Source organism: Salmo trutta, unplaced genomic scaffold (genome assembly GCF_901001165.1).
Source record: "Salmo trutta unplaced genomic scaffold, fSalTru1.1, whole genome shotgun sequence".
Taxonomy (NCBI): Eukaryota; Metazoa; Chordata; class Actinopteri; order Salmoniformes; family Salmonidae; genus Salmo; species Salmo trutta.
The window spans coordinates 692-12,656 of NW_021823051.1; the positions used below are offsets into that span (position 1 = coordinate 692).

At 43.1% G+C, this 11,965-nt stretch overlaps 1 pseudogene; it reads left to right on the plus strand.

The window, feature by feature from the left end:
• Positions 1-683: 683 nt before the first annotated feature.
• On the plus strand, positions 684-3,334 carry LOC115188487 (L-rhamnose-binding lectin CSL3-like; annotated as a pseudogene).
• The last annotated feature ends 8,631 nt before the right edge of the window (positions 3,335-11,965 follow it).

The window sequence follows — 11,965 nt, forward strand, 5'->3', positions numbered from 1 at the left end:
GAAATCTGCAATGCTCGAAGGTTTTGCGACTGAACGTAGCCCGTGTGATTCTTCCTTAACGAAGAAGCCCCACCTAGATGGCTACTTTAAAATGTTCCGCCCTCAATGGTAATGTAAATGCCAAAATGTATTTTTATCCATCCAGAGTCCTCTATTAACTCCATGAGACTGAACAAATAGCCAGGTATAGACCAGCAAACACCGGCCCCTAATTGCAATGAGGTGCACCTGGAGACAAATAGATACACCTGGGTTAATTAAGACATGTCACATAACATAAATACCAGGTGTATTGGGTCTAATTAGCATCAGTTGCATTTTCTCTGTTACTACCACTCCTGTACCCGGCATCATGCACATGTTCAGACGGTGGACGGTGAGTATCACATCTGTATATGATGCAGATTAGAATTTAAATATAATGACCAAATGTTTATTTGAGAGTAATGGAAGTACATATCATATATGACTTGCGGGACATTACATGTCTATTTTAAAAACAAATTTGTCTAACAAACTGTCACATTGCATGGAATAAGAGACCAAATTCTTAACTTGATGACTACAGTACACTTAGTATAACTCAAATGCTGGAGTATAGAGTCAAATGCTAAATTCTAGCTTCATGGTCCAAGTGCATATGATGTGGAATGTTGCTGAACTAGCTGTGTGATGTGTTTCAGTGCTGCTGCAGCTTGCTGTACACTAACAGATGGAGGTACTGTATGTAGTAATGATGATACTACTTAACCAAGCTAATGTGAGTGGTGTGTAATTCCTGTTTATTTGTCCTGGCAGCAATCAGCATCACGTGTGAAGGCTCTGATGCTTTACTGCAATGTGGTAAGCTAGTCACACTACTGTATAGTCACCTATGATATTTTCTACTGTAGATTAGCATCACTGGCCCACACCAGTCTTCGCTCTCCTTCATCCCTCACCTTTCTCCTTTTCTTTGTCTCTCTTCCCCCCCCCCCCATCTCCCTCAGATGGAGGTAAGATTCAAATCAAGCGTGCCAACTATGGTCGTCGTAAACACGATGTGTGTTCCATTGGGCGCCCCGATAACCAACTCACCGACACCAACTGCCTCAGCCAATCCACCACCAGCAAGATGGCAGAAAGGTACTAGAACCTGTGGTGTTTACCTGTAGGAACTCCTTGGCTGTGGTGTTAACAACCACCAGCTGCAAGAACCTGTAGTTTACCTGTGGGAACTCATGACCTCTACCTGTCTTTGACACAAACAGGTGCGGTGGGAAGAGCCAGTGTATTGTCCCGGCATCCAATTTGGTTTTTGGAGACCCCTGTGTCGGGACTTACAAGTACCTGGACACCAAATACTCCTGTGTCCAACAGCCCGAAACAAGTCAGTCTCTGAATGTGTGCTAATAATAGTTAGTGGTGGGCACCAATAGCCATAATTTAATTCCACATACTATCGGTATGACTGGCATGTTGGGATATTGTTTAATACTCCTACCCATTTTACTCTTTTGTAAAAGAGTGCACTCTGCTGATTGCTAGAAAAGGAATAGAATGGGTTGGTTCCCCTACAGTACCAGCTTGCTAACTTTGTTTTATTAAATGCTGCCTCATGGCCACAACATGTTTCATACATGCATTTGTTTCTCCAAGTGTAAACCACCTCACCTTCTAACTAACACTAGCTGGCACACAACCTTTGGTTATGGAAACAATGTAGCCGGCAACAACTTTATTTAGCGTAGGGATGTCGGAGAACAGCAGTGTGGTGCCAAGATGGACTATAGGCACTGCTTGTGGACTACAGGAAACAGAGGGCCAAGCCCCTCCCTACAGGAGGCTAAAAAGATTTGTTATCAGCCCTCCGACTCCTCAAATCTACAGCTGCATCCTTTGAGAGCTTTTTGACGGCTGCATCACCACTAGGTATGGCATCTGTCCGCAAAGTGCTACAGAGTAGTGCGTTACGGCCCAGTACATCACTGAGGCCGCGCTCCTGCAATCAGGACCTCGACACCAGTGTGTCGGAAGGCCCCTACATTGTCAATGCTCAAGTCATACTGTCCTGTTACTCCATGACAAATGGTTACGGATGCACCAAGTCTGGAACCAAACCGGACCCTGAACGGCTCTATTCCCCAAGCCATAAAACTGCTGAATGACTACCCTGACTATCTGCATTGCTTTTTTTTTAAAGTTACTTTTTTTGACATATGCTGCTGCTCCTTTGTTATATGTACATATCTAGCCCAATTAGCAAGCAAGAACATCGCAGGGACGTGGCTGAAGCTTGCTACCTAGCGCTACTCCCCAAGATTGTAAGGTATACAGATTGTGGTGTAGTGGGTTCGACTTTATTTTTAACCAGCTTAGAGCTAGCCAGCCAGTTTACTTAAAATGTTAGCATTTTTGAGGACTGCTCATAAGGAAGTGGAACTACAAGGGAACGTTGGAAGATGACGCGTCTCAAACTGTTTATACTTTAGTTCACGCTAACACATTTATAATGACTTTAAAGAAATGAGCCTGAATCAACATTCCCTGTTAGTGCCATCCCTAACCACTTCACCAGGCTAATGTATGTCTTAATTTGTCTGGCCAGTGTGGTGTAACTCCGTGTTGTCCTTGCAGTAAGCAGCATCATATGTGAAGGCTCTGATTCCCAACTACTATTGGTAAGCTGGTTAGCACTACCGTACGGTATAATCATGTGGTGATGTATATTAGTCACTAGCCCACACAAACACCCAGATTTGGCCATCCTTTTCTTCTTTCTCTTCCTCAGATCGGGGTGAGATACCATATTCAGCGTGCCAACTATGGTCGTCGTCAACACGATGTGTGTTCCATTGGGCGCCCACACAAACAACTCAAACACCAACTGCATCAACCAATCCACCACCAGCACAATGTCAGAAAGGTAGTGAAACCTTTAGTGTGCATTTACCTGTAGGCACTCATTGGCGTGGTGTTAACCTCTACCTGTTGACACACAGGTGTGATGGAGAGCGCCAGTGTATCGTCAAGTATCCAACTCCGTGTTCGGCGACCCCTGTGTGGAACTTATAAGTACTGGATGTGGCTTACACCTGTGACTGAATGTGAGTTTGTGTGTGTATATATGTGCATGCACACATGACTGGGAACTAGAATGCTGGTGCTGACAATATGCCTTGCAGGAGTTCTTCCTGTGGAACCTGAAGATGTACAAGGCTTCTGGGATATCTTCATCAGGTTGTGCTGTTTTCTGCCAAATCAACTTCAATGACCATTGGGAACCTGTGTATTTTGTGTGGAAGCATTTCTGAACTGTGGTTGGTCTGAATTAAATGAAGTGTCAAAGACGAGACTGGTTGCCTCTTGTATGTTACTAAATGTCACACCAATATTTCTGAACATGTGTCCTTTATTCTTGCCTTTCACCGGACTCATTTGTACCTGGCACTAACGTGCTTTTGTCTTGCTGTCTGTATTGTGTGCCCACCTTTATGCAGTTGTAAAATATTCATTGTGCTCTGGCCGGGCAAACTATTTTTAAACAATTGTACCTGCCTCTCAAATCACTGACAGGTAGTACTTATGACATCAGCAGGCTTACTTGACCTAATGTGTACACAAAGCAGACCTGGACCGTTAACCTTACAATGTGTAGACCCTACAAACCCTGATCATTAAGTGATTGGCTCAGATCATGAGCCAAACAATACCGTGACGTGGACATTAAGCTTGAGGCTATTTCTAAGGCTGCTTTTGCTTGTCAGATTTTAGAGAACAATAGGAGAGCTTCAATTGGCTAATGAATGGAGAAATGTATAACGCCCACAGAATTTATGGGTCATAATGCGTCACACGGTTGCTAAGCTAATCATCATGCAATGCCTTCTCAAAGTCGAGAAACCTGCCTATTTTCCTCGCATACATAATGCCACTATTCCAAAGCAATACGATAATATCAAACATCTCGGCTTAGTTGCAATTTTGTACTTCCCAGAATTCATGCTAAAGTTGGGTTTTTTGAGCTAGTGCCCAATTGGCCCCAGAATGCACTGCGCAGCCCATTGACAACATATGGGCAACATACAAAATGGGCGTTAATATGATGCCAGTGGAGTTTCCCCATCTCAATGTATCTCTGGCACTGTCCCACACATTTCGGCGACGCACCAACATTGATCTGTCCATTGAATCAAGTCTAAGTGGTAGATCTGTAGAGCGCTATTTCTACTGAGGTACGTTATTGTCGAACAGCTGAAAATAGTACTTTTGGTCTGAAAATATATTTTGCAGTTTAGATGGTATAATGATGCAACACTACTTTTGTCGAAATTATGTGAACCAGAATTTCAGCAACCAGGAAATGGCAGCGTGATCCGCATAGTGCATTTATATTTCTATTATACCATCAATATGTCCTGTGGGACTGTCGTTGTGGTACTGCTGTACTCATCCCCAATAAAACCAATGGGCAATAAGAGACAGAATGCGATTGGATCATCTAATTGGCTTTCACAACTCTTGTAGAATTTCCACGTGGATGGGGATATTGTGTATTTAATCAAAGTCCACTGGAGGAAAATCGATTTTTAACTAAGACAATTTAACAATTTTTCCAGTACAATAGAGGTACAGTAAATCCCCTTATTGTTTGGGATACCTTTAAATGTACCTTCAGAGGTCATTCAATTCAATTTTCAACAACAATGAAAAGCAGTTTCTGGCTAAAGAGAAGACTAACAAGGGAAATACATTCACTAATAGTACAGGTAGATAGCAATAAAAACGAAACTACAGAGATACAAAATAATTTAGAGGAAAAACAAGATTTAGAGGAACAACAAGAGAGGAACTTATTCAAGAACCAACTAATATAATCTATTACCAAATGAAAGTAATCTGTGAGGAAGCTAAATGATCTCAAGATGGCGCAGACAGAGATGGTCGCCTCGCTTCAAGTCCTTAGGAAATTATGCAGTTATTTGTGTCCAACATTAGGGCACGAGTTGCCTTCCAGAGAGACAGAGATTGTAACATTCTCTGATTCACGGAAACATGGCTCACTCGGGATATGTTATCAAAGTCGATACAACCATCGGGTTTCTTCATGCGTCGCGCCGACAGAAACAAACATCTCTCTGGTAAGTGGAAGGCTGGGGGTTTATGCCTCATGATTAATGACTCATGGTGTAACAATATCAACATACAGTAACTCATGTCCTTTTGTTCACCTGACTTATATATCGCAAAACTCGGGCAAAACTGAATGCGCGAACCACCGCATTCAACCATGGAAAGAGGTCGGGGAATATAGCTGAATATAAACAGTGTAGTTATTCCCTCCGCAAGGCAATCAAACAAGCAGAATGTCGGTATAGGGAGAAAATGGAGTTGTAATTCAACGGCCAAGACACGAGACGTATGTGGCAGGGTCTACAGGAAATTACGGACTACAAATTTGTTCATAAAATGCCTGGAATTTTACAATTTTGGTGATTCTCTTTTAAAATGGGTAAAAGTACTGTATAGGTGTAAAATAGTAAATTGCGGCTACTTTTCAGAGAGTTTTGAATCATCAAGAGGACTTAAACAAGGGTGTCCGCTGTCACCATATCTATTCGTTATGGCCATCGAAATGCTAGCTACTAAAATCAGATCAAATAACAACATTAGAGGATTAGAAATCCAAGGTTTAAAAACAAAGGTGTCCATGTATGCCGATGACTCAAGTTTTTATTAAGTCCGCAAGCTAGATCCCTACAATGTCTCATTGAAGGTCTAGACACATTTTCTGGACTCTCTGGACTAAAACCTGTGTACAATGTTAGGTATTGGATCTTTAAAAAATACAACTTTTACATTAATATGCAGTTTATCTTTAAAATTGACTGATGGTGAAGTAGACATACTTGGTATTCATATAAAAAATATTACATGAGCCCTACAAAATTAATTTCAATAGAAAACAGACAAGATCCTGCAACCATGGAGAGGTAAATTCCTGTCTATTTATATCAAATTTGCCCTGATTAACTCCTTAGTCATATCACAGTTTACTCACTTTCATATGGCGCTGCCTACTCCTGATGATTTGTTTTTCAATTCATATGAGCAAAAAATATTTATCTTAATTTGGGACGCTAAACCAGACAAGATACAGTGTGCCTATCTATATTTATTAATGTGTTTATTTTTATTTAACCAGGTAAGTTGACTGAGAACACATTCTCATTTACAGCAACAACCTGGGGATTAGTTACAGGGGAGAGGAGGGGAGATGAAGTAGCTAATTGTACACCGGCGATGACTAGGTGGCCATGATGGTAAGAAGGACAATTTGGGAATTTAGCCAGGACACTGGGGTTAACACCCCTACTCTTGCGATCAGTGCCATGGGATCTTTAGTGATCACAGAGAGTCAGGACAGCCATTTAACATCCCATCCAAAAGACGGCACCCTACTGCCCTGGGTCAATGGGATATTTTTTAGACAAGACAGAAGGGTGCCTCCTACTGGCCTTCCAACACCACTTCGAGAAGCATCTGTTCTCCCATCCAGGGACTGACCAGGACCAATCCTGCTTAGTTTAAGAAGCAAAGCAGCAGTAAAATGCAGGGTGGTATGCAGGCCTAGCTCGCTATATAATGAATATGAATTGGGTGTGTTGCGATTATTAAATATAAAAGCACTAAACTTCTCTCTAAAAGCTTCACTTATTCAAAAGTTCTACTTGAACCCTAAATAATCCTCAAGTAGATTACTAAAAAAAGCTAATCCATTGACTAAAATAGACTTTTTGGCCTGTGTACAGATTTCCATGTCTCATTTTGATTAATTGCAAATGATACTTTTTTCAAAGTATTTCTTTTTTTCAAACAAGCATTGCAGAACTGACTACAATTTCAATTTCATCCCCCTGAAAGGATAGAACAAATATTACGGCTCTACTCAAATGTGATGGTTTATAAAAGACCTATATTTATGGGAAAAAAGTTTGAAAAGTGTATTTGTTTTTAAATGATATTGTCAATTGGAATGGTAGAATTGTCTTTCATGGAGTTATCAGAATTATTTGGAAAGGTCTGCTCAATCCAAGATTATAACCAATTGATTACATTACCCCAACAATGGAGGCAGGAAGAGGTAGGGAACTGGTCTGTCTGCCCAATATAAAGGACCAAAACCTGCAGAGGGAAAAAAATAGCTTAAATAGGAATGTTATAACAGTTTCATTTGAGGACCAGGATGTTGACATCTGTGCCATACAGATTGCAAAATTGTTGGGAAGAAATTTTTGATTTACCGATTCCATGGTACAGGGTGTACGAGTTGATTCAACATTTACATTTAAGTCATTTAGCAGACGCTCTCATCCAGAGCGACTTACAAATTGGTGCATTCACCTTATGATATCCAGTGGAACAACCACTTTACAATAGTGCATCTAAATCTATTAACCTCTCTCGGGTATGTGGGACGATTTCGTCCCACCTACGTAACAGCTACTGAAATTCCAGTGGCGCGATTTTTGAATCGTTAGAAATACTATTACTTCAATTTCTCAAACATATGACTATTTTACAGCTATTTAAAGACAAGAATCTCGTTAATCTAACCCCACTGTCCGATTTCAAAAAGGCTTTACAACGAAAGCAAAACATTAGATTATGTCAGCAGAGTACCCAGCCAGAAATAATCAGACACCCATTTTTCAAGCTAGCATATCATGTCACATAAACCCAAACCACAGCTAAATGCAGCACTAACCTTTGATGATCTTCATCAGATGACACACCTAGGACATTGTGTTATACAATACATGCATGTCTGTTCAATCAAGTTCATATTTATATCAAAAAACAGCTTTTTGCATTAGCATGTGACGTTCAGAAAAAGCATAACCCCCGCAAACTTCCGGGGAATTTACTAACAGTTTGCTAAATTACTCACGATAAACGTTCACAAAAAGCATAACAATTATTTTAAGAATTATAGATACATTACTCCTCTATGCACTCGATATGTCCGATTTTAAAATAGCTTTTCGGATGAAGCACATTTTGCAATAATCTAAGTACATAGCCCGGCATTACAGGGCTAGCTATTTAGATACCCACCCAGGTCAGCCTCCACCAAAATCACATTTCCTATAAGAAAAATGTTCTTACCTTGCTTGTTCTTCATCAGAATACACTGCCAGGACTTCTACTTCAATAACAAATGTTGGTTTGGTCCCAAATAATCCATCGTTATATCCAAACAGCGACGTTTTGTTCGTGAGTTCTAGACACTATCAGAATGCTTCTTCACGGTCCCGCGCATGGCGCATTGGCGTGTCAAAAATGTCTAAATATTCCATTACCGTACTTCGAAGCATGTCAACCGCTGTTTAAAACCAATTTTTATGCCAGTTATCTCGAAGATAAGTGATAATATTCCGACCGGGAGTATGCATTGAGCCTAAACAGCCGAATAAAATTTCTCCTCAGGAGCGACTCATGCACGCGCCTCATTCAAAGGTCCTCGGAGCAGCCACTTACAAAAGGTGATAATGTGTTTCAGCCTGAGACTCCCTCGTAAACCTTCAGTTATTTCCCGGGCTCTGAGAGCCTATCGGAGCCCTGGGAATTGTCACGTTACAGCTAAGATCCTTACTTTTCAATAAAAAGATGTAAGACGCAAGACTCCTTGTCAGACAGGGTACTTCCTGCTTGAAACCTTGTCAGGTTTTTGCCTGCCATAGGAGTTCTGTTATACTCACAGACACCATTCAAACAGTTTTAGAAAATTCAGAGTGTTTTCTATCCAAACCTGAACAATAATATGCATATTCTAGCTTCTGAGTTGGTGTAGGAGGCAGTTAAAAATGGGAACATATTTTTTCCAAAATTCTCAATACTGCCCCCTAGCCCAGACAGGTTTTAAGGGGGGGGTTAGAAGGATTACTTTATCCTATCCCAGGTATTCCTTAAAGAGGTGTGGTTTCAGGTGTCTCAGGAAGGAGGTGATTGACTCCGCTGTCCTGGCGTCGTGGGGGAGCTTGTTCCACCATTGGGGTGCCAGAACAGCGAACAGTTTTGACTGGGCTGAGTGGGAACTGTGCTTCCTCAGAGGTAGGGAGGCGAGCAGGCCAGAGGTGGATGAACGCAGTGCCCTTGTTTGTGTGTAGGGCTTGATCAGAGCCTGAAGGTCCGGAGGTGCCGTTCCCCTCACAGCTCCGTAGGCAAGCACCATGGTCTTGTAGCGGATGCGAGCTTCAACTGGAAGCCAGTGGAGAGAGCGGAGGAGCGGGGTGACGTGAGAGAACTTGGGAAGGTTGAACACCAGACGGGCTGCGGCGTTCTGGATGAGTTGTAGGGGTTTAATGGCACAGGCAGGGAGCCCAGCCAACAGCGAGTTGCAGTAATCCAGACGGGAGATGACAAGTGCCTGGATTAGGACCTGCGCCGCTTCCTGTGTGAGGCAGGGTCGTACTCTGCGAATGTTGTAGAGCATGAACCTACAGGATCGGGTCACCGCCTTGATGTTAGTGGAGAACGACAGGGTGTTGTCCAGGGTCACGCCAAGGTTCTTAGCACTCTGGGAGGAGGACACAAGGGAGTTGTCAACCGTGATGGCGAGATCATGGAACGGGCAGTCCTTCCCCGGGAGGAAGAGCAGCGCCGTCTAGCCGAGGTTCAGCTTGAGGTGGTGATCCGTCATCCACACTGATATGTCTGTCAGACATGCAGAGATGCGATTCGCCACCTGGTTATCAGAAGGGGGAAAGGAGAAGATTGTGTGTCGTCTGCATAGCAATGATAGGAGAGACCATGTGAGGATATGACAGAGCCAAGTGACTTGGTTTAAAGCGAGAATAGGAGAGGGCCTAGAACAGAGCCCTGGGGGACACCAGTGGTGAGAGCACGTGGTGCAGACAGATTCTCGCCATGCCACCTGGTAGGAGCGACCTGTCAGGTAGGACGCAATCCAAGCGTGGGCCGAGCCGGAGATGCCCAGCTCGGAGAGGGTGGAGAGGAGGATCTGATGGTTCACAGTATCAAAGGCAGCCGATAGGTCTAGAAGGATGAGAGCAGAGGAGAATTAGTTAGCTTTAGCAGTGCGGAGAGCCTCCGTGACACAGAGAAGAGCAGTCTCAGTTGAATGCCCAGTCTTGAAACCTGACTGATTAGGATCAAAAAGGTCATTCTGAGAGAGATAGCAGGAGAGCTGGCCAAGGACAGCACGTTCAAGAGTTTTGGAGAGAAAAGAAAGGATACTGGTCTGTAGTTGACATCGGAGGGGTCAAGTGTAGGTTTTTTCAGAAGGGGTGCAACTCTCGCTCTCTTGAAGACGGAAGGGACGTAGCCAGCGGTCAAGGATGAGTTGATGAGCGAGGTGAGGTAGGGGAGAAGGTCTCCGGAAATGGTCCGGAGAAGAGAGGATAGGGTCAAGTGGGCAGGTTGTTGGGCGGCCGGCCGTCACAAGACGCAAGATTTCATCTGGAGAGAGAGGGGAGAAAGAGGTCAAAGCACAGGGTAGGGCAGTGTGAGCAGGACCAGCTGTGTCGTTTCACTTAGCAAACGAGGATCGGATGTCGTCGACCTTCTTTTCAAAATGGTTGACAAAGTCATCCGCAGAGAGGGAGGAGGGGGGGAGGAGGATTCAGGAGGGAGGAGAAGGTGGCAAAGAGCTTCCTAGGGTTAGAGGCAGATGCTTGGAATTTAGAGTGGTAGAAAGTGGCTTTAGCAGCAGAGACAGAAGAGGAAAATGTAGAGAGGGAGTGAAAGGATGCCAGGTCCGCAGGAAGGCGAGTTTTCCTCCATTTCCGCTCGGCTGCCCGGAGCCCTGTTCAATTTTAGCTAAAAAGACTTGTGCTTTTCAGCTAAAATTGTATAGAATTCTTGCCAACAAAACGCTGAATATTTGGGGCATACAAAGTTCTGCAGATTTTGTTGTGAGGATACAGAATTGACCATTTATTTTGGTATTGTCTTCAAGCAGCCTGTCAGGAATGGCTGAAAATGTATAACATAGATCTGAAATGGACCCTAGAAATACTGGAGATCTCGTCAATTACTAACGCTCATAGTAAAAGATTATATCTAATTGAATAGACTCTAGACTGAGTTAAACTGTATTGTTGAAAGATATGCTGCATAGAAATCCGAAGGGTTGCCAGTAGAGACAGGCGGGATGGGCTAAGGGAACTGTGATGTGGAATTGGAGACAAGTGGGAGTGGAGTTGCTGGGCGAAGGATAGAATGACAGATCTAAATTATATATAAAAGGTAAATACTTATACACTGAGGGGCTGTGTTGATATAGTTGAGGCTGATGCCATGCAGGCATTTGTACACTCATTCAAATGCACCAAGATGGACATGGTGCCATACATGCACTCAAACATTGGCCTTGCTGTTGTATTGTCCTGGATGTTTGTGGTGCAGGGAATGGAATTCTATTTATTCTCTGGATGGAATCTGATGGTTGAGGGGCTGCTCTTGGAACAGTGTTGGACCACGTTTTTGACATTGTGGAGATCTGTCGATGTGCCCTTGAGCAGGGCGTTGACCCGGTTTGCGTGTCTTTGGATCAGAGGCTGTTAGATGACTAATGTGATGTAGTTGGCCAGCTTCCCTGCAAGTATGATTAAGAGAAGAAACAGCCTCTAGCTTAATTTACACATCACAGTAACATTTGGTTCATGATCTGAGCCAATCACTTACTGAGGTACATTTGTAGGGTCTACACATTGTATAACCTGTCCAGGTCTGCTTTGTCACCAGGTTAGCTGTTGATGCATACAAATTAGGTCAAGTAAGCATGCTGATGTCATAAGTACAACTTGTCAGTGATTTGAGAGGCAGGTACAATTGATTTAAAAATAGTTTGACCATCCAGAGCATTTTACAACTGCCTAAAGGTGGGCACAGAATACAGAGAAAGGCACGTTAGCGCCAAGTACAAATGAGTCCGGAGAAAGGCAACAATAAAGGACACACG